The sequence below is a fragment of the Mesocricetus auratus genome, unplaced genomic scaffold, assembly GCF_017639785.1.
Source record: "Mesocricetus auratus isolate SY011 unplaced genomic scaffold, BCM_Maur_2.0 Super-Scaffold_100001, whole genome shotgun sequence".
NCBI lineage: Eukaryota > Metazoa > Chordata > Mammalia > Rodentia > Cricetidae > Mesocricetus > Mesocricetus auratus.
Genome location: NW_024429187.1, coordinates 4,856,762 through 4,876,977, shown reverse-complemented (window position 1 = coordinate 4,876,977; position 20,216 = coordinate 4,856,762). Strand labels below are relative to the sequence as shown.

The 20,216-nt window shown below is 44.4% G+C and overlaps 1 protein-coding gene and 1 pseudogene across 1 annotated transcript in view; one reads left to right on the top strand and one right to left on the bottom strand.

The window, feature by feature from the left end:
• The window catches only part of Grin2b (glutamate ionotropic receptor NMDA type subunit 2B), a 435,636-nt gene that overhangs the window by 36,846 nt on the left and 378,574 nt on the right, over positions 1–20,216 (top strand). The gene's annotated exons all lie outside the window — the stretch shown is intronic.
• On the bottom strand, positions 1,368–2,292 carry LOC101827760 (annotated as a pseudogene).

Sequence of the window (20,216 nt, the reverse complement as noted above, 5' to 3'; positions counted from 1 at the left end):
GCCAGGAATCCCACCTATAGCAACACAACACTGGTTATTTGGTTAGTCCAGGTTGTGATATGTTGGCTTCTGTGACCGAGTGGCCTAGTATAACCACCTCTCCTCAGCACTCAGGTGTAGGGAATGGTTTTAGGGACTCACTGAAGGTGCTTACGGATATGTGTGAGTTTGGAGCAGAGAGTTTGGTTTTAGATGGTGTGTAGGAAATGAATAGGATGGGTAACGAGTGGGCTCACCTGCACTAGCCTGAGGTTTTCCTTCCTAGGAAAGTGGGCAAATGTGGCTGCGTCCTCCATTCATTTGCAACTCAGCAGATACGTATTGCGGTCTACTGCGACTATAACCAGCTGTGCAGGATGCGGCAGTGCGCCGATGACGTAAGTTCAGGCATGGCAGTTATGAATCTTTCCCTCGGATGGGAGAGACAGTAAACATGACAGCTGAGGATGGCCAGAGAGAGACTGCAATAAACCTTATGCGGGGGGGGGGGGGTTAGACGGGCTTGGAAGACTGGGTTTTCGATAGATTCATTGAGAAAGGCCTTTTGGATCGAGCAGAGAGGCATTGATGGTGACAGGGTGAGTGTCGTGTGAATAGTGGCCATGAGCATCTCAAACAGAGGGTGCAACACAGGCAAAGACACCTAAGCAAGAATGATTTTTTTTTTGTGAGGAAAAGCAAGATTGTGTGTGGAGGGGTCTCACGGAGGCAGGGGTGGTGAAGTCCTACTGGCCCATGGAGGAGTTCATGGGCCATGACGAGAACCTGGGATTTTGAATGGGGGTATAGCATAGCTGACTCAGTGATGCTTTCTGTAAGCCATTATCCCCTAAAGCGCCTGCTTACACATTCCCAGCTGATTTGCATGGCCAGCCTGATTGGTTGACTCTAACTAAAGAATGAAGAGGAGGCAAACTCGGTAGGTAACAGCCCAGCCTTACAGCTCACATTGACTGCCATTTAGATCCTGCCATATTTCTTTGGATTTTGCAACTTTGGGTGAAATACTTACATATTGAGCACTTCTTCCCCCCCATATCTCAAATAGTGGAGTGATAGGATCTACTCAAGATGGACATGGTAGGGCCACTTATAACCTCAGGATCAGGAAGATAGAGGCCTGGTGACCATGAGCTCCAGGCCAGCTCCATTACCCACTGAGCTCAAGTCACTGAGAATAGCTAATAAGACCTTATCTCAAAAATAAGGAAACCCCAGATAAATAAATAACTAGATATACACAAATAAAAGTAAAGTATTATGCTGTCTGGCACTATGTCAACTTGACATAGCTAGAGTTACTCGAAAGGAGAGAACCTCAATTGAGAAAAAACCAACTGTAGGATCCAACTGTAAGGCATTTTCTCTTTTCTTTTTTTTTATAGGGCCCTGAGTTTTATTTACACACTCCTCACAGTATCTCTTCCCCTCCACCCTGGAGTTCCACTCCCAGAAGGCAAATGGGCCAGGGCCAGGCCTGGACACTCCCATCTGTCCAAGCTAGGAGACAGCACAGCCACTCACATCTGGTCAGGTTTCAGCCTCACGGCGAGGGCTTCCATCTCTCAGGCACTGCCTTGAGGCTGATGGCACCTGTAGAGTACTGTTCCCTTCTGAGTGGTCAGTCGGCAGGGCTTCTAGAGGGAGGGGTGGAGCTGAGGGACCTGTGGCTCTGACCAGGTCGGTGGCGGGACCTGTGCTGGTGAATGTGAGGTCCTGGGGAGCAGGCAGGATGGGCTGGTGGCTGACAGATGTCCGTGCTGGGCTCCACGGGACGCAGAGGACCAGAGGTCAAGACTCTTGGGGACAGAGTGTTTCTCAGACTTTGGAGGAAGGGAGTTCCGGCCCAGTAGACAGTGCTGAGGCAGAGCCAGAGTGTCAGATGCAACAAAGTTTTTCCGTCTGTGAATCCGATACCGGTGTTGGGGGGTCCAGGATGAGTAGTGGGATGCTCACTCGAGTGGGCTCTGCCTGAGTCTCAGGGCCCTGTTGGCCTCGGGTTAATCCCATGCAGGCAGCAAGGGGTACCCGGATCCACTGGTACAGGAAACAATCGCCTGTTGACATGGTAACAGTATACACACTCAGGGTCCCCTTCCACACCACTGCTCTCCTGCAGGCCTGGGAACGCAGCTTCAGGGGAGTTGCAAATGCAATCTTCTCTGTTGGTTTCTCGAAACTGCTGAAGCACAGAGAAGAAGGTTTACTGGTGACTGGAGAGTTACTGTCCAGGGACCCTGCAATCCAATCATAGCCCAGGTATGGCCCTCTGGTCCCAAGATTAGTGGCCATTTTAGATAAAAGAACTCTAGAGCTGTCCATCCAGAAGCCCAGGTCCTCCTGTAAGACATTTTCTTAATTAGTGTTTGATGGGGAGGGCCCAGCTCATGATGGATGGGGCTACCCCTGGGCAGGTAGTCTTGGGTACTATAAGAAAGCAGGTTGGGCAAGCATGAGGAACAAGCCAGTAAGCAGCACCCTCCATGGCCTTTGCATCAGCTCCTGCCTCCAGGATCCTGTCGTTTTGAGTTCCTGTCCTGATGTGTAAGTGTAAATCAAATAAATACTGTCCTCTCCAACTTGCTTTTGGTCATGGTGTTTCAGCATAGCGATAGCAACCTGACTATCCTGAGAGCACTGTCAGGTTGAAATGAATGTTCTAGGTTGTTTAAGGGCTGGAGGCCACTGCCTTATCGGAGTGAGAGAAGAGTGACACTCCAAGATGAGAAGTCAGGTCCCTTCCCACGCCATCTCACATTTCCTGCTACTAAGGGAGATTCGTCCCCTCCCGCCCCCCCCCAAATAAACATGATGTGAGGATCTCTGTAGGGAAGTGACGCTCACAGTCAGTCCAAGCAAGATGACTCTGACGTGGCTCCTGGGATGCTTTGAGCTTTAGCCTCATAGGGAGACATATAATAAGACTGCATTCTGTTCCCAGGGAGAGTACTGTGTGCTTGGCGGACCCTGGGTAAATATTTGTTGAGGATAAAAAAAAAAATCTTTTCAAGTTCTCATTGTATTTGTAAAAGACACTGTATTATAAATTCCCATTCACTTCCTTTAATTTATATAAAATTGTGCTGAACTTTATACTTTGAATGAAATGGAGAATGGGAAGTAAGTAATTTAGGCATATCAGGGCACTGTTAATTAATCTCCTTCATTTTACTTTACTTAATACTCTCATGTGTCTCTGTTTAAAGTGCTATTTGTACAAGCTATTAAAAGTCATAAGATAATTACTTTCTATAGAATTGATTTTGCACCGATTTTGACAGGATGGTCTAGCTCTTGAATATTCAAATAACAAAAAAGAACAATCAACAAACCAAGTGATTTAAACTTAATTATAAACATTTAGTTGAAGAGGTGAGTTTTCAAAGCAACGGGCTTTGGCTGCAAGCGTTGTTTTATATGGTGGACACAGATTGGGAATTTTTTTACTCGGACACAGCTGGACTGTTACATTCTGAGAAACAATGAAATGGGGTGTTGCACAAAAAGCAATTCTGGGAGATGTTTTGATGTGTGGGACTACTGTCTTGACATCCATCCTGTCCACTTTTCCAGTGGGAAGTTCCAGGCTTTACCCCATCCGTTACGTCCATCAGCAAAGACTTCGATGGCAGAAGCCAGGGGACAGCTAAAGTGGGGGTAGACAGGGAGAGAGGTTTGCAAAGAGAAACCGGGGAAGGCAGATCCCCGCCCCTAAAGGTTTGTAGAAGATTGGATTACAGACTGGCCACCTCGGGGCTCACGATCTTGATTTCACGATCTTGATTTCCTTATGAGTCACACGTCTACGGATTTGACCTCTCGCCCAGGAGAGGGCAGTAAGATGCTAGTGTTTAAGCTTTGCTAGTTGCCCTTCACAGAGGCTGTATTGTGTGAGCTGGGATAGAATTAGTCACAGCTGGCTTTGCATTGTCACCTGGTCAGCCTGCCATGTCCTGCTTAGCTCAATCTTCAGTGATTGTTATGGTCGGCTCACCAGCCGTAATGCTTTCCCTTGACTAATGGGTACTTACTGGCTGCAAATATGCAGCACCCCCCTTCCCCTGCTGATGGACGGAACGGATGGGATAAAGCCTGGAACTTCCCACTGGAAAATGGGAATACTGTATGCTTTGATGACTACCTCACAGTGGGTCAACTGTAAGGACAGAGTATGCCTTCATCTCAGCCACTGAGGCAGGAGTCCTACACCTAATCTTTCTAGCCACACAAAACATGCCCCAAGAGTTAACATTCTTCAGCCTCCTGTAGGGATTTACACCTTAGACTCAGACACAGAAATTCACACGTGGGTTGGAGAGGTGGCTCAATGGTTAAGAGCACTGACTGCCCTTCCCGAGGACAGGGATTTGATAGACAGCGCCCATTTCACCATGTCTGTAATTCCAGACGATCGAGTACCGCAGGCCTCCATGTGCACCTGTGTGCACACACATGCAATTGAAAGTTGTAAAATACTAGGCTGAGCTTGCTGGTGCATGCCTTTAATCCCAACACTCAAGTTGCAGAGAGAGGTAGATTTCTGTGAGTTCAAGGCCAGCCTGGTGCACATAGCATATTCCACGCCAGCCAGGGCTACATACAGAGGCCCCGTCTTAAGAGGAAGCCTTCACATCTAGGTTCTTCAAAGCAGTTGCCATGACCTTGGCATCCCTGTGACTGAGGCTTCCATGCCAGTTACAGGCAGGTTTAGTTTTTGGCTGGGCCCAATGTAGGACGGTAGCATGTCAAAAGGCACTAAGACAAGGGGAAATATTGACATTTAAAATCCTCACTATCTAGCAACACTGGGTCACCCGAGTCAATACTGAACTTCAACGATCACAGAGAGCCCCAACAATCACAGAGAGCCCCAATTCCCTGCTTCTCCTTCTAGCTTCTGCCTGCCACTGTGTGTGTGCGTGCGCGCGCGCGCGCGCGTGTGTGTGTGTGTGTGTGTGTGTGTGTGTGTGTGTGTGTGTCTGCTCTCTCCTGGGACAGTGCCACCCACAGTGGGCCATCTTCAAAACTCTTTGGTTAATGGAAAAACTATGGAAACAGAGGGAGAGTGGAAGGGAGGGCGGGCAGGACCAGCAGAAGGTGAGGAGTGAGGTGTTGGATGTGATTATGATATGAGAGAAAGTGGTATGGATCCTGAATCTCTGCAAGCTATGTGGGCAGTCATAGCTTAGCACTAGTCAGGGAGATGGAGGGTACGAAGAGCATGTGAATGGCTGTGGGGCGTGTGTGTGTGTGTGTGTGTGTGTGTGTGTGTGTGTGTGTGTGTGGGTGGGCAGAGAACACAGAGAGAGACACACACAGAGAGAAAAGGACAGAAAGAGACAGAGGGAAAGAGAGAGAGAGAGAGAGAGAGAGAGAGAGAACACAGAAGTAGTACTTACCCCTCACAGGATGAGGATTGAGTAACGCTGTTCTAGGACTATTCTGATGAAATTAACATATTACACCTGCTACCTTCTGCCATGCCTAGCCAGGCCACCATCCCTCTTTATCCCTTGGTGTTGAGAATTCAATGATTTCCAGCTATGATACTTCTGGGGTTTCTCTTGGGACCTTGCTTCACACTCTGCTAAGTTTCTTGAAACTCAATCCTCATTTCGCCGTTTTACCCCATTATTTCGTTATGTACCTTGTACCATCCTCAAGAATAAATCAGTCTCTTCTACTGCATAATGTAGTAGTTTGAAACCTAATTTCTCCCTCCCTCCCCCCCCTCTCTCACACACACACACAGACACAGGGGGAGAGAGGGAGGAAGGGAGGGATGGAGGGATGGAGGGAGGGGCCAGAGGGTAAAAGGGAAGGCTAGGAGAAATCCTACTCACACATCTGTCTGTGCCAAGAGAGTTGTTTAAAGGTGAGGAAGTTTCCCCATTCGTGTCTATAAACCAAGGAGATCTGAGGTAACCCTCATGACACCTGACTGAGTGGCTGGACCACTCTCCCCGCAGTTTCTGTGAGTGAGGTGTCATCCAGCCATCAGGAGGTGAGCAGCTCTGAGTGGCTGGCTGTAAATGGCTGTGCTCATTTCTAATGAGGAGACTGTAAATTCATAGGAAACTGGGGAAATTTACTGCTAGAATGTGGACACGTCACCACTGATGTGTGAGCCTGAAATAGAGGCTGGGACGAACCGTGAGTCTAAGCTTGAGGCTTTCCCCCAACAGTAGCCTCTCAGTCCCACCTCAAGGCACACCCAGCGCAGAGTCACTGTTCCTATTCTGCATACCTGTGCAGGGAGGACTGGGAACATAGTGTGGGCTTTCGAGCTTCCTGAGGTCTACAAGAGAATTTTAGAAACTAGACTTTTAAGCAATTAAACGCCATCCACGATCGATAAAGTTGAAAAGTAACAACAATAATGGAGTTGGCTGATAATTGATTAAAACATGCCTCAGAGTAGATGGGAATTCGGTAGTTACATTCTGCTGAAGTGGTTCTATCATTTTACTGTTCTGTCATTTTATGTTATCTGTGGTAGGTAATTCAATTCCTTTTTTTCCTAAGTGGCCATGAGTTGAATATATTTGATGTGAGGTCAAAAAGTTTAGTTGCTTTCCTGTTCAAGAAAAATCAAATAATCTCGCTGAAGTAAAATTTATACAGAACGAAAGCTACGTGTTTTTAGTGTACCAGCCAGTGACCTTTGACAGGTATGTGTAGCCAGGCAGCCACCATGCTAATCAAGACAGAGCCTCTGCTTATCTCCAGAGTGGTCCCCTCCTTGCCTCCCCTCAGGGCATCTCCTGGGTCCCTTTTCACTCTTGAGTCTCTAGGCCAGTGCAACCACCAGACAATTCTGTGTCTCCCACAGTCTCCATGGGAGTTTCATATAAACGGAATCATGGCACGCAACTTTTAAGTGTGGTTTTATCTTTTGCTTAGGGAAATGTTATCTATAGGGAAATGTTATCTATGCCTGTCCATTCTGCTGCATACATCCCAGTGTGATCCTTTGTTACCGAGTGTTGACTTTATGAATATACTACAATGTGTCCATCCATGGACTTGCTTATGACAGAGAAATTGTTTCTAGTATTACACGCTACAAATAATTCATGCTCAGATATTTTCTGGGAAGTGTCTGAGAGTAGGCTCGTTGGTTTATATACATGTATGCTAGAGTTTTTTTTTCATTTTTTTAAACTTTTAGCCTGTCCATTCCTTTGCATTTAAAATGCTTTTCTTTTTATCTACATGACACTCTGTCTTATAATTGGAAGGTTGGTATACTATTTTGATATGTTTGGTTTGATGTCTATTGTCTTGTTATATGGATTTTGTTTCATGATTTTTAAAACTAATTTTATATTTATTTGCTTTTTGAGAATTTAATATATGGTACTGTATTACCCCACATCCCTCTCCCTCTCCTCCTTCAGACTTCTCCCAAGTCTCCCCTTCCCAGATCCTTCTCAAACACATGACCCTTTAAATTATCATTGATAAGTGTGTGTATGTGTGTATGTGGGTATACTTATAAATATGTAAACGCAGTCAGCTGAGTCCATTTAGATGTCCCAGTGTATGTGTGTTTAGGGGCTGACCACTCGGTATTGGATAACCAACAAAGATGTTCATACCCAAGGAAGAAGGAGCCTGTAGCTCTTCATCTAGGGCAGGAACTTTGTGAGATATCTTGTGTTGATTTTCTCTCTGTTGTTTATTTTTCTTTTCATCTTTTAACTTAATAAATCATATTTTTATTCTAAAGTATTATTTATACTATTTGTTTTGTTTCCTCTTTGACTTAGCTTTTACTTATCTCAGAATGTCTTTTTTTCTCTCTCTTTTGAAGGGTTTAAATTTTTTTTAGCACCTTACAGGTGTGATTTCACTGTCCTTTGGTCAGCTTTCATTTTTATTTTATCTTTGTGGCATGTGTGTGTGAGTGTGTATGTGTGTGTGTGTGGTCATACACATGTACATCCATCAGAGCCCAACTCCAGGTGGTGTCCTTGCCTTGTATGTCACTTGAGACAGGGTGTCCTGCAGTCTGGTGTACAGCAGGTAGCTGGCCTGTGAGTGCCTGGGCATTCTCCTATTTCTGCCTTCCCTCTCCCCATAGGAGCACTGGGCTCCCAGACGGGCATCTGCACACCATGCTTATATGTGGGCTGTGGCATTTGAACTCAGGTTCTCAGGCTCGTGGCAAATACTTTATCCTCTGAGCCATCTCCTCATCCCTGGTCAGCATTCACTTTGTATCTTTGGTTGCCTGTATTTAGTTTTCTTTTTCTTGTCCTATTTAATTTTCCCTTTTATACCTGGCACATATTACGTAAGTGCTTTGCTGTGAGCTCTACTCTCAGGTACATCCTCAGGTCTATGCTGGTTGCTTCTCAAAACCTCAGTTTGACCAGCCCTTCAAAGTTTCATGATGTAACTAATTAGGAGTGGCTCCCTTTATATTAATATTTTTGGGGGGTTTGTAAGCTTTTTGGGTCTTTAAGTCTGTTTTTTTTTTCACTGTGTTTGAGATGTTTGGGGCTGTAATTTCTTCCTGTGTCCCTTTCCTTTCAATCATACTGTGTTTGGAGTGTCCATTATAAGTGGCATTTCCATTTCCCTTCACCCCACCCCCACAGCTGAGCTGTGTTTGAGCACCAGGTCTTTTTGCTGTAGTCAAGAGATTCTCTAGGCAGGGAGCCAAGGCAAACAAAATGAAAGGATAGATCAATGATATTATTAATCTGTCCGCAAGTTCACCAATGCTCTGTCATCTTCAATTTTCTGTTAAAAGCTTACAGGGTGTTTTTTTTTTAAGTTCACAGTTATTGTACTCTTCATAAACTTCTAGAACTGCATTTTCATCTTTTCCTTTGAAATCTCTGTTCTTATTTCGACTTTCCTTCCTTCACTCATGAAGGCCATACTTCCTTCTACTTTCAAACACTTAACACTTATCTGTACAGCTTCCAATGGTCTTTTAGTTTTCATAAACGAAGTCCAAATCCGGATTTTATTTTCTTTGTAAGTGATTTTTTCAGTTGAATACTGGTAAATTAGATTAAATGTAGAGGATCTGGATTCTGTTGTTTTCCTTAAGAAAAATATGTGATCATAATTTATCTTGAAGTTTAAATGCTATATGATCACCTTGAGCTATATGGTCTAAATAACTAAATGCTATATGATCACCTTGAACCATATGATTTAAAACCTAAATGCTATATGATTATCTTGAATCATATGATTTAAAAACTAAATGCTATATGATCACCTTGGGAGTGATTTCATGCTTCATTTTTGCCTGTTTATGGAAAACACACACCACGATTCTCTCTGAATCTCTAAACTCTGACTTTCGTGGCTGAGACAGGGTCTTGTGTATCCTAGGCTGACCTCCAACTCACCATGTGGATGAGAAGCACCTCGAGCTTCTGGTCCTCTTGCCTCTGCCTCCCCAGAGCCAGGATTACAGATACATGCCACCTGTTTTATGTGATGCTGTAGTGTAACCCAGAGTTTCATGTATACTTGGCAAATGCTTGCGACTTCTATTAGAGCTTGGACTTAATGCTTATTAGGGTTAAACTGTGTTAGATCTTCCTTTTGGGTGTAATTCTCAGTCCTAAAGGTTAGCATTTCTGGAAACTCAGACTGATGCTGGAGACATCACAAGATGTGGAAAAAGATCATTCTATTCTGCATGGGCTGGAAGTCCTACAAGACCCAGGAGTCAGCTTCACCTTCAAGTAGAGACTGGCCATTATCAGGGAAATCTTAGGCGTCTCAGTCATGAGTAACCAGAATTCATCTCAGATTCAGGCACCTCCTTTTTATTCGGCACATCCCCCTAGTACTCCACTTGCAGGTCCTATCATTCTTAAGTTTTCTTTTTAATTTTGTGAATTTCAATTTTTAAGTGAGCATACAAAGCGATGGGCACCCTCGTGGCATGCTCACTCTTACATGTCATTCCACTGTGTCCCTATCTTCCCCCTCTCCCACTGCTCTCCCCATTTCCCTGCCTCCTTCTTGCCGGTCCACTTTCCCCCTGGAACTAGTTCTTGGTTGGCATTCATGCCACGTGTGTCCCATTGCCCTCTCTTTTCCTTCTTCTACTTTAAGCACCCATCCTCCTTTCTTGTGGTTCCTTTCCTACTTTCATCCCCCTGTGTATAGATTCTTCATCTGAAAGCAAGCGCGTGGCATTTGCTTTTCTGAGTTGGAGTTCTTTCACTTAACAGGATGACTCCCAATTCTTTTCTCTTGAAGATGTCATGGTTTCATTTTTCTTTGTGGCTGAAAAAATTCCATAGTGCCATTGTGTATAGGCACTATGCTTTCTTTATTTGGACATCTAGGCTGGTTTTGGCTATTGTGAACAGTGCAGCAGTAAACATGGAAGAGCAGATGCTTCTCTGTGGACTCTGTTGACTTAAGAGTCCCTTGGGCGAGATTCCCAAGAGAGATGCATGATACCCCAGAGAAGTGTAATGAGCCAAGATCTCCTGAACAGATTGGGAACATCAGAGAGGGGAGAGGGAACCAGGAAAAAGAGAGGGGGAGAAGAGGAGGGGAGAAGAAGGCATGTGGGAGCAGGAAGGTTGAGTCGAGGTAAGAATAGAGGAGAGCAGGATGAGAGATACCATAATAGATGGAGTCATTATAGGCTTGAGGAGAGAGCTGACAGTAGTGAGATCTCCAGAGATCTACAAGGATAACACCAACTGGCAAACTAAGCAGTAGTGGATATACTACACTAATAGCCCCTCCTTGATGATAAGGTTGATGACTACCCTATATGCCATCCTAGAACCTTCATCCAGTGGCTGATGGAAGCAGAGACAGATATCCACAGCTAAACACTGAACTGAACTCCTGGAACCCAGTGACAGAGATGGAGGAGTGATGAGCAAAGGGGTCAACACCATGCTGGTGAAACCCACAAAGACAGCTGACCAGACAAGGGGGGAGCTCTTGAATACCAGACTGATCCAGACTCCACGAAAGTAGTGTCAGTGAGGAGGCCTCAGAAATCTCTGGGGCCTTGGGTAGTAGATCAGTGTTTGCCATGGTGTATAAATGAAATTTGGGAGCCTATTCCACATAGAGGATGCTCTCTCAGCCTGGACACATGGGGAAGGGCCTAGGTCCTGCCCTGGATGAAATGACAGGCTCTGGAGATCCCGCCCAAGGAGGGTCTCACCCTCCCTGGGGAATGATGTGGGGATTGGGTGGGGGGCTGGGGGGCTGGTGGAGGGACAAGGGAGGAGGTGTGGGAAAGGGAGCTGGGATTGACATGTGAAGCATTCATGTTTCTAATTTAAATAAAAACATATATTGAGGGAAAAAAAAGAGTCCCTTGGGTGTACACCAAGGTGTGGTACATACAGCCAGATTATCTGGGAGCTCAGCTTTTAGTTTCATGAACACCGTCCACACAGACCTCCATAGTGAATACTCCAGTCTCCATTCAAATCAGCAGTGTGTAAGTAAGCGCTCCTCTTTCTCCACATCCTTGCAGCATTTGCTGGCATTTGTTTTCCAGACAGTGGCTGTTCTCTCTGGGGTGAGATAGAATCTGAAGCAATTTAATTTGCACTTCCCTGATAATGAAGGATGCTGAACACTTTTCAAATATTTATTTTCCATTTGCATTTCTTAGATCTTACTTCCTTAGCTGCCAGGAACTCTGACCTCTGCCTTCTCAGCATCGGGCTGTGCTGTGTTACACTGTGCTGTGTTCACTGTGCTGTGTTACGCTGTGCTGTGTTAGCTGTGATGTGTTACTCTGTGCTTGCTCTGAGTTGTGGTTAGACTCTAGTTTGCTGTATTCCAGTCAGGGATTTGTGTCTAGACAGAAGGCCAGAGTGTCAGCCGCTTAGCTGCTGAGTTTCGATGTTCTCAGTACTCCAAGTCTTATTATGTGTGATAGTCACTGCCTGTGATGGTTGCTTTACACACTTGGTTCTGTTTTACATTGGCTTCCAATAGGAGGACTGGTCTGAAGGTAGTCATTCCGTCAAGGCAAAAGTAGATATCCTGCCATTGTCAACCTTGTCATTGGTAATATATTGTACAAGGTATTTTTCTATTGATTTAATGAATACCATTCCTTAATTGTCACAATAATACTACGAAACAAATACTACAGTTAGCAAAGGTTAGGTGGCTAATTCAATGGCTAGAAACTCAACAAACGAGTATCAGAGTCTGAACTCAAATCTAGTCCATCTGTCTCATGAATCCATACTTATAAGTAAATTCCTTGACTTGCCTATGGCTGGGGCTCTATGAACAGCCTTCAGTGTTATGTTACCATGGAGAGAATGCAATCCTAGGAAGAGATGAAATGTCTTGCAAATGCTTATTAGTACAGGACCTCAAAAGATACATCTATCCCATATTCTGAAGTTGAGCAAGTTCTGTCTTAATACAATCACAAATATTATTTATATTCAGGATGTGACTGATAAAGTCCTCACTCGTCACATGACCTGGTGCTTTGTATAGCAGAGGCGGAGCTGTGCTCAGTCAATCAACCACAACTCTTTGAACACAACTTTAGCTATGTCTCCATCTTTTACCCATACTTCCTGTTTCTCTGTCGTCTTGAAAGGACTGGAACTTCCTGACTCTTCCTTCTTAGATATGTTGAGTTCTTTCTTTTCTTTTCTTTTACTTTTTTAAGAGAAAATGGAAGCATATATTTAATCTGTTCAGGTGAGGCAGGGACAGTAGAGATGAGTTGCTGAGCCTCTGCCCCTGGTGGGTATTTGTTTAACTCTTGGGACAGAGAGCAATTCCAGGGCAGACACTGTGGTCTGGCTGTGTCACATGATCGGCACTGGCGGTACATGAGTACACAGGCCTCGGTCACACAGCTGAGCCTGTGCTTTCCGTTGACGGTGCTATCAGCTGTTACTCCTGGGTGTGTGCTCCAGCAAGCAGAAGCCCGGGCTCAGAACTCAGTCTTGTATATGAGGGTTGATGAAGCTGTGATTTACAGTTAAGATGTCCTGTTATGCCTTACTGGTGTCACAAGGAGGAGAGTGCTAATCTGGGCACAGGGGAAGAGGCCTGTTGTTGGAGAAATGCTGTGGCATCGCAGATAAACACCTTGGTTCTAAGCTGAGTTAAAATGTCCTATAATCCCGAGTTAATTACTTAACCTTTCTGAGCCTTGATTTCATTAATTCTAAAATGGGAACAATCCAATCTTACAGATTATTTGAGAAAATGAAATAATACATAGGAAAAGTAGACTATCTAATCTTGTTTCAGATAGTATTATGGGAGAAATCAATAAAGCACAATTTCAGAGCATTTAATTAGTGTGGAAAAGAAGAGATGGAAACAGGTGGCTGTGGGGTAGGGGGTGCATGTTACACATGAAGAATGGATACAGGGACCATTGTGCTGTGAATATATTTTTCTCCTCTGAAATTCACTGTGGAATTCAAGCCTTTTGGAGAGATAGCCAGTGGGGTTAGATGGGACATTTAAGGAGGCGACTCAACCTCTGCAGTCATGGATGGATTAACCCAAGAAACTACTAACATCAGTGTCTTTTGAAAGCCAGACTTGACCACAGCAGGGAACTCTGTTCCCCCCAGGCTGGACCTGACTCGGGGAGGTTGCTTCATACTGGGACTGACAAACTGTGGACTTGGGCTGTCCGCTTGGAGTTCTGCCTTCAGTTCCTATAGTGAATTTTCGCCATGGAAGTCTACTTTGCTTTCTGGATTTGCTTTGCAAACTCTCTGCAGTCAGGAGCCCATCAGTGAGTCTTAGCTGCTTTGTCCAGTGTTTGGTAGTTTTCCTTCAGAGGTACCAACAACACATGGCCCATGCCAGGGTGGAGACAGTCTGAGAGTGAAGTTATGTCAGGACTGTAAGTGGAAGGACATTTAGGTGAGGCTAAATCTATTGTGCCATGGGTGATCCAACAGATACAAGGCTAGGAACAAAATCAGGTTGTCGGTAAACTAACCTGTAGCTTCTGCGGTTTAGACAATGAGCAATACGAGAGATACAGAGCAGTCACATTAAGTCGGTTGGATGGAAAGTCCTGTCCCAGGGAAGGACACCATCTTTCAAGTCTTTGTTAGTGTTGTAGCCAGCAACTGGCAGGAACACGATGGCACATTCACAAGGACCGAGTGGAGGAGGGGCTGATGAACAGACCTCAGATATGTGGAACTCAACATGTATCAGCTTCTGGGAGCCTTTATCACCCTTGGATGGGGGGTAGGCAGTGTGTTTCATGAGCCCGATGAGGAGTGCAGTCATGGAGAATTACTTCCCAGTAGGAGCTGTAGTCAACCTCCTTCTCTGCAAAGCCTTTTGCTACTGACATCATGTAGTACCCACAGACAGGCTATCAGCTTCCAAGGCTGTACATTTGTCACCGTATTCTTGAGGAGAGTAACAGAAGAGATAGACCCTCGTTCTTTGAGGAGAAATCACAAACCGCCCCATCTTGTATTTTACTGCCAGATCTAAAACCAGCATTGCTCATGCTCTTGGATTTTAACTCAATGTTATCTCGAACTCCTTCCTAGTTCTAATATTTCCCTGAAGTAGTTTTACTCTTTCTAGAAGAAACCTAGGGCATGCAACCTAGAAAGGGAGGTCTTTCTCTCCCTACAACATCTCTGCCAGGCTCCTACCATTAAATCAAAACAAACAACCACAAAAACATATTACATCTAAAATAAGAAGTGCTATTAAATCTAACGAGAACAAAATACAAACAAAACCTCCTAGAGATTCATGACTGTCACATTCCATCGCTTCCTTATCTACCACACACCTTACCCAGGCTCTCTGTTTTAGAGCCTGGCCGTCTCTGGGCTAATTCTGCTGCTGGGGATTATGTATGTACAGCAGTCCTCAGTCCATGTTTCCTTGGTACGCTTCCTGGATTAGTGCTTGACTCTTCTCCTCCAGCCTCCTCCCTACAGCTGCTTCTACACATGTCTAAATAATTCCCAAAGCCTCTCAGAAGTGTGACCTACTCTCTTCACTCTCCATTTTCTTTCACCAGCAAATCTCTGCTTTGGCCACACAATTTCTCAGTACACACTCACCTGATAACAATTGGATACAGTGCCTATTGTTAAAAATTGGGTTCTCCATCCATGGTGTCCTCCAGACCTCAGCAATCCTCTTATTCTCTTCACCACATGCTACAGGGAATGAAGGTGTGACATCCTGAGTGTGACATAGCGTCTAGTGCTATCTTCCCTCCCATACAAGGGTCTGTTGTTTACACCTCATGTAGCTTACATTTACCCTACTCTTCACTACCTTCAGGGATGGCAAGATCACTATCAATGCAATAGTGGTAACTGTTTGAAAATTCTTTTTTAGATGGAGCCCAGACAGACTTCTTTCCAAATTCAATTGCCTTTAATAAACACTGAATACCTGTTGGATATGATAATCTGTGTTTAGAATAAGCTTGATCACAAAGGTTCCCAAGAGGATTTTGGAGAGTAGAAGAAAAAAATGAAATAATGAAGCAGTTGCCACAAAGTTCAGGTTTTTGAAATGCTAGGAAGGTATCAGATAAATGAATTTGATCCTTGAGTCTGTGACCTGACTGATTCCCCATTGCACATTAGTCAGACATTTAATGCTGCTTAGTGGGAGAAAAAAAAAGACAAGAGCCATATTGCCACAGAATTGAAAAAAAATTAACACAATTGGTTGCTAGAAAGTTCTTCAAGTGAAATAAAGAAGGGTGGGGCTTTTTCAGATGACATCGTCCTAGACGTCTCTGGGAGGAGGTGGCATTTGTGTAGCTATGTGATGGATTAAGAAGTATAGGCTATGAGGTCAAATGCTGGAAGGAAGGAACACGTTTGGTGTAGTCCAGGAGCTGAGAGAGCATCATGTGACAAGAGTGCAGCAAGTATTAAACTAAGAGAAGTCAGGGAGCAAGACAGAGACCAAGGACAGAGGGGCTTTCTAGTCAGGAAAACTCTTGGATTTTTGTACTAAGTGTGACAGTGCCTGGAAGCGTATGCTTTGACTTATTAAAACTAAATAGAGTGTGGCTTGTCTGTAGGGGTAAGAAAGGGCCAGCTGACTATTTCATAGTCCAAGTGAGACATAGGTTGGGGGTGTATGAGGGTGAAACGTTTGCATTTTGAGATAAGTATTTACTGCCCAGTGGACTTAACTTGTGAGTGATTGTGTATTGCTAGAGAGGAGGAGGGAGGGGAGCACGGGTTCCTAGGAGTTGGGATCAAGGTGGTACTTGAAACTGAGGGGGAAGGTTGGGGTGTTGAATTAGTTTCAGCTATTTCTAACTTAGATATCAGTCAGAACTTTGAGGTTGGAAGACCTATAGGACTGGATACCTATGTGTAAGAGCCATCATTGTGGATTTGGATGTGATCATTTCGGGTTTGAAGGAGTTGTAAGAGGGAGGAGAGACAGAAGAGAATGACCACCAAACAAAGAAGAAACAAGGGCATTGTGGGATCACTGGAACTAGCCACGAAATTTCCACATAAGACTGAAGAAGGTCTTCAGGTGGTAGAAGAGGGTGGAGTGCTCATGATTTGGGGTCCTTGGTGACCTCATAGCACACTTCTAGTAGAGGGTGAGAGAGTGGAGTGTGAGGAGAGGGTGTTCTGCAAGAATTAGATTCATGTTACAGCTCTTATCTTTTGTGCACAATACAACAGGGTGCACAATTTCATTAACTTTTGTAAAACTGATGATTGAATCAGGGCCCCAAGCCTCAGACAAGCCCTGTCCCACTGGGTGACAAACTCTAGCCCTGAACTTTTTAGTATTTTCGTTCTCATTTCTTTTGCTTGACAAACCACCTCTGAATGACCTCCTGTGTTTCTAGATATTGCCCATAGTATGCCATGTTTGATTTGTGTCATGAAGAATACACCAGAAAAGTAATTTCTATCATTGTAAGAACCCCGTATCTATTACTTGAAGCCTAAGCTACAAGGCATTTGCTCTTTTGGAAAAAACATTGAATTTTTTATTGATATTGTCAGCACCCACAAGTTTCAAATCTTTAGCAAATGGGCTATCCCATATCTTTTTCTCCATCCTGCTGTGGTAGATACAGTGTTTTATTCAGTTTGGACCTAAGTGCCAGACCTAATGGATGCCACTGTTACACTTCATTTTTGATTTGGCTTACCATGGTCTATTTTGGGTTCAGAGTCTGTCACTCTGGGATTGATGCAATTCTTTCATAAGCATGCCCCGATGCCTTCATCCAAGTCATTAAAAGGCTTGTTAACTGCTTTGTGGAAGTGGGTGGACATAAATTATAAATTTATTATAATTTATAAATTATTGATGCATGTGTATGAATGGCTTTCTACTGAGCAATGGCAGGGCACACAAAGTTTGAAGGGTTTGTTATTACTGGTTTAAAATCTAGGGCAGGGGTGCTGTTGTTTCCTGGGATCTGTCTATAACATTTTGCTGGCAGCTTCACCTGAGCGGCATTGATTTGTCCCCTAGATATACCCATGTGTCTCTTCTCCTAAGCGGCATCGATTGGTCCCTTAGATATACCCATGTGTCTCTTCTCCTGAGCGGCATCGATTGGTCCCCTAGATATACCCATGTGTCTCTTCTTCTGCACAGTTATTCTGCCCACTACTCTCTGTCATGGGTTCATCTGAATCCCGGGGAAACTCAGCCAGATGCCTCACTGTGATTCCACAGATGCATAGCCTCTGACTTACAGTCTAGCAAAAGCACAAAAGTATTATGTTACAATTTGTAAGGCCGACAATGACTTTCACTAACTAACGTTCGTTTAACTCATCGTGCTGTTCAGATTAGTTCAAAACACTTCTTTCTTAACCGTCACAATAACTCAAGGTGTTTTTTAAGGTTTATTTTTGTTCCAAGTGTGTGGGGTGTGTGTGTGTACGCTCATTGCTCACAGAGTCTAGAGAGAGTATAGGGTCAACTGGAGTTACGGGCAGCTGTGAGCAACCTGAATTCTGGACAGTGAACTCAGGCCCTATGCAAGAGCAGCAAGCACTTAGCGACCGAGCCATTCACTCAGCTCAGTATTCTAGGATGCTTCATTTGGCAGACGAGAAGCTTGATCTCCGAAGGGAAGAGGCTTCCCCTAGGTTTCTTGACTTCATGTAAAGACTACAAGTTATAATCACAGTGCTCACGTGTGAGTGTGGCTTTGGGGCTTAGGCAGGCTGTTGAGGCAGCGTGTTGTCTATAGGTGTGGAGCACAGAACTGGATGCTACCTTGAATACTTGGGCTTCATTTGGACTTAGCAGAAGTAGCACCAGGGACGTGGCAGGAGACTGTATCCAGACATCTACCACTGGTGGAAAGCATTCCGTCTGCACGTCTTGAGCCTGGCCTTTTCCGATGCAAGCGTGGCACTGCGTGGAGCTATGCTGTTAGGACACTATGATCTTTGCCCATTGGGTCGTGTGAGGACAGACGTGGACCGGTGGCGAATCTATGCTGGTTCCTGATGGTCATATCTTTCCTTATTAAAAAAAACAGCCACACCATTTATTTAACAATCACTTCTTGTAGGTATTCTGTGAATCTATACAATTTAGAACTGGTCATTTTTATTTATTCATTTAATTTTGCTTTGCCACTTTAAAAATGACAGCATATGCTAGTTTCAGTTAGTTCCCTTCTATATTCAGCTTGGCTTCTTTAGTGTTACTAATTGTGAGTCTTTAACAAATCTTTAGGTTATATGTATTTGATATACAAACATATGCGTATTCACAGACCTTTAGCCTAGGCTGGATCCAAACTCCCAATCCATCTGCCTCAGTCTTGTGGGTGCTGTTTTATTAACATATAAAAGCAGGGCTTCCAGCCTGGGAAGATGGCTTAGTTGGGAAAATGCTTGCCTGGAAGCATGAAGACCTGAGTTCAATCTCCATAACTCACATGAAAAAGCTAGGCATGTTGGCTTATCCTTATAACCCAGTGCTGGGATGGTGGAGACAGCAGATCTCTTGGGCTCACTGGCAGCCAGCTTGGATGAGTTGGTGGGTCTAAAGTCAGTGAAAGCCCCCCCTGCATCCCTCCCTTACTCCCTCTCCCCCTCCCTCTGTCCCTCCCTCTCTTCCTCCCTCCCTGCCTCCCTCCCCCCTCTCCCTTCCTTCCTCTCTCTCGCTCTCACACATACACACACACCGATGCACAGACATAGATACAGACAAAGACACACGCACACACACACATGCACACAGAGTAACACATTTGTGCTTCACATCCTTGAGTTTAAGGCTGAACTTTATCTTTACAAACGGAAAGCTTAGGCAAGATTTTAATTCTTTAGATACCCATGAAATGGGGAAAATGCTAATAATTCCACGTGCAGTATTGTTCTGAGAACCCAATTTGTTCATGCTTATTGAGGGGTTAATCACACTGCCTGGGTCACTTTATGTTCTCAGTAAACAGCTGCCGTGGTGGCTGGGTGATGGTCACTGTCTTGGGGTGGTACTGATGTATTGTTGAGGCGACTTCCTCTTCACCATTCATTTTCCAAAGAACATTGCAGCATCATTATAGCCTTGTCTACCTCCCCTCCAGTCTGCAGACCATTTCCTTTGGTGGAGGAGATGAAGGCGCAGATGAAAGCCAGGAACACCTGCTTCCCTGTCATCCTCAGTTACGTCATCACACAAAGCTGGCTCTATCACTTCCTGGGTCGTTTTCTTTTGAACATACCTTTAAGAAATTTTTATTTTTAACCATTCCCTCAAGCTGTGGTCACTTTCCTTATAACTTTATCTCTATTTTTTAATAACAGCCTTGTTTTCATATATTACAACTGCAACTTCATTCTCTATATATTTTCTTACGTAATCTGACTTAATCACAGATTTGATGTTACAACCAGAATGCAATTGCTTATAATAGTATTGATTTTTTGAATCCCATTGTCTTTTTAGTTTAGTTCTTTTTTAATTCATTTTATGTACCAAACACAGTTCCCCTTCCCTCCCCTTTTCCCCCTCCCCCATCTACTCCCAACCTATTCCCATCCACTTCTCAGAAAGGGTAATGCCTCCCCTTGGAAGTCAGAAAGCCTTGCACAATCAGTTGAGGCGTGACCAAGTACCCTCCTGCCCCCCACATCAAGGCTGAACATGGCATCCCACCATAAGAAACGGGCTTCACAAAGCCATGCATTAGGGATAGATCCTCTTTCCACTGCTAGGGGTCCCACAAACAAACCAGGCTACAAAAC